Source organism: Procambarus clarkii, chromosome 43, assembly GCF_040958095.1.
Source record: "Procambarus clarkii isolate CNS0578487 chromosome 43, FALCON_Pclarkii_2.0, whole genome shotgun sequence".
NCBI classification, from domain to species: domain Eukaryota; kingdom Metazoa; phylum Arthropoda; class Malacostraca; order Decapoda; family Cambaridae; genus Procambarus; species Procambarus clarkii.
In genome coordinates, this window is record NC_091192.1 from 26367395 (window position 1) to 26370106 (window position 2712).

Consider the following 2712-nt stretch of genomic DNA (forward strand, 5'->3'; position numbering starts at 1 on the left):
CTACTTTCTTTGTGTGGGTCTACTTTCTATGTGTGAGTTTACTTTCTTTGTGTGAGTCTACTTTCTTTGTGTGAGTACTTTCTATGGGTCTACTTTCTTTGTGTGGGTCTACTTTCTATGTGTGAGTCTACTTTCTTTGTGTGGGTCTACTTTCTATGTGTGAGTCTACTTTCTATGTGTGAGTTTACTTTCTTTGTGTGTGTTTACTTTCTATGTGTGTGTTTACTTTCTTTGTGTGAGTACTTTCTATGTGTCTAATTACATTTTCTTTGTTTCTACATCATTTATCTAATTTCTTTGTTAAGTTTGGGTCAGTTTCCTTTGCAATTATTGTTTAAGTGGGTTTATATGTGACTATTTCTTGCTATATTCTTCACTGGTTCAGTTGACACATGTGACTGAGCGAGTCACACCTGACTTTGGGCTGGTCATAACACCTACCAAGGCCAGGGGGTGTTCGTCAGGTATGTACGTACGAAACATCTACATCTTTTCTCGCTCGCGGCGGCCTAGTGTGTATGTACTAAACAGTTTACGAGGTCTGAAGCACTACGAGGCTGCTTAAGACAACCTTGGACCGAGAACCACCTCGTTGGGCCTCCGAGGTCGTTAACTGTGGACAAATGTCAACAAAGCCGTCAGAATCGAGGAGAGATGTATAGGTTTCGTAAATGTCATACTTGGTGAATTCTAGTGGCGGGAAGCAAGGTACAGGTCACCTCATTATACTCATTGTGTCATTATTAACGAGTATTACCTCACAGGTAACACCTAGTCACTTGATTTATTAAGTTTAAATCTGTATATTATTTATTATTTTCATTATTCTTTAATAATTTCTCAAAGTGCTCAAACTACATATTGTGAAATATGTGTATAGTATATAATTTATATTATTTACATGAGATACGTTACACACACATCTGTGTATGTATGTATATGTATATATATATATATATATATATATATATATATATATATATATATATATATATATATATATATATATATATGTCGTACCTAGTAGCCAGAACTCACTTCTCAGCCTACTATTCAAGGCCCGATTTGCCTAATAAGCCAAGTTTTCCTGAATTAATATATTTACTATAATTTTTTTCTTATGAAATGATAAAGCAACCCTTTTCTCTATGTATGAGGTCAATTTTTTTTTATTGGAGTTAAAATTAACGTAGATATATGACCGAACCTAACCAACCCTACCTAACCTAACCTAACCTATATTTATAGGTAAGGTTAGGTTAGGTAGCCAAAAAAAGCTAGGTTAGGTTAGGTTAGGTAGGTTAGGTAGACGAAAAAACATTAATTCATGAAAACTTGGCTTATTAGGCAAATCGGGCCTTGAATAGTAGGCTGAGAAGTGCGTTCTGGCTATTAGGTACGACATATATATATATATATATATATATATATATATATATATATATATATATATATATATATATATATATATATATATATATATATATATATATATATAATGTGAGTATGTATGGTGTATATTTATTTATTGTCACACCTTTCCTTGTTTACGGATTAAAATGCTCAAAATATGGGGAAAGATGATGTTGGAAACTCATGTCCTGAACTGAGGATCCAGAGCGAGTGAACCGAACTGTTCGATGCTTGTTGAAGCATAACATTTGGAGGCGTATTGACAACACTCCAAGCTTATGTTTCGGTTCATTCCAAATTTTAACATTTCATAGTTTGAAGCCTGTTTCGGAATGTCTGAAGCTTACATTTTAGACCATTCGAAGCACATAATTTACGAACCTTATGAAGCTTGAGTGTAGAAATAATACGAATCTTGAAGACTCGTTAAAATTTACGTTTCGGACGCATCAGTATGATCACGTTTTGAACCATTCGTAACTTTCATTTCAGATCATTCGAAGCTTAAGATTTGGAATGTCTGAAGCTAAAATTTGGAGTGTTGGATTCATAAATCCGAAGCAATTCGACGTTCAAGCTTTTGAACCGTTCGAACCTCGTCTCGAAAACACTTACATCCGTCTTAAGGTTGTGCTTCACTTTCTCATACTAAGAGTATAAGTTGTGCTTTTAATAAATTTATCATTTTAATAATTATATAATTATAATGACACATATATAATTTTAATGTAATTGTAATAATAATTATATAATTTTAATAATTGCATAGGTGTCAAAATTATATAATTTTAACAATTTTATAATTTTAATAATTTTATAATCGTGTAATCCTATTCTTGCCATCAGTGTTGGTCATGGCATGGAGGAAATAGGATAATAATAATAATAATAATAATAATAATAATAATAATAATAATAATAAATAATAAATAATAATAATAATATTAAAATAAGCCGACAGTCAATGTACAAACCTTTTATTGATATTTTAAAGAATGTAGATAGAATAGTTGGCCCTTCCTTCAGTGTTTCTAAGTAATGACAGCAGTTATGAGGTGGTTGATATGTAAGTAATGATGAGGGTCCTCTGCTGTAAGTGGGTGTCGCTGTCCTCTTGTTGTCTTGGAGTCGATGTTTACATAAAAAAAGTGAAATAAAATTGTACATATCCAAATTACTGTGTTTTCTTTGGGGTTGGGGTGGGTGGTGGGGGGCGGGGGAGGGGGGGATTCCTGTTGTCTGCTTGCTTTTTAATTGTTGGGTATTGTTGTGCGTCTTCTGTTTATTTGTCTGTCTGTC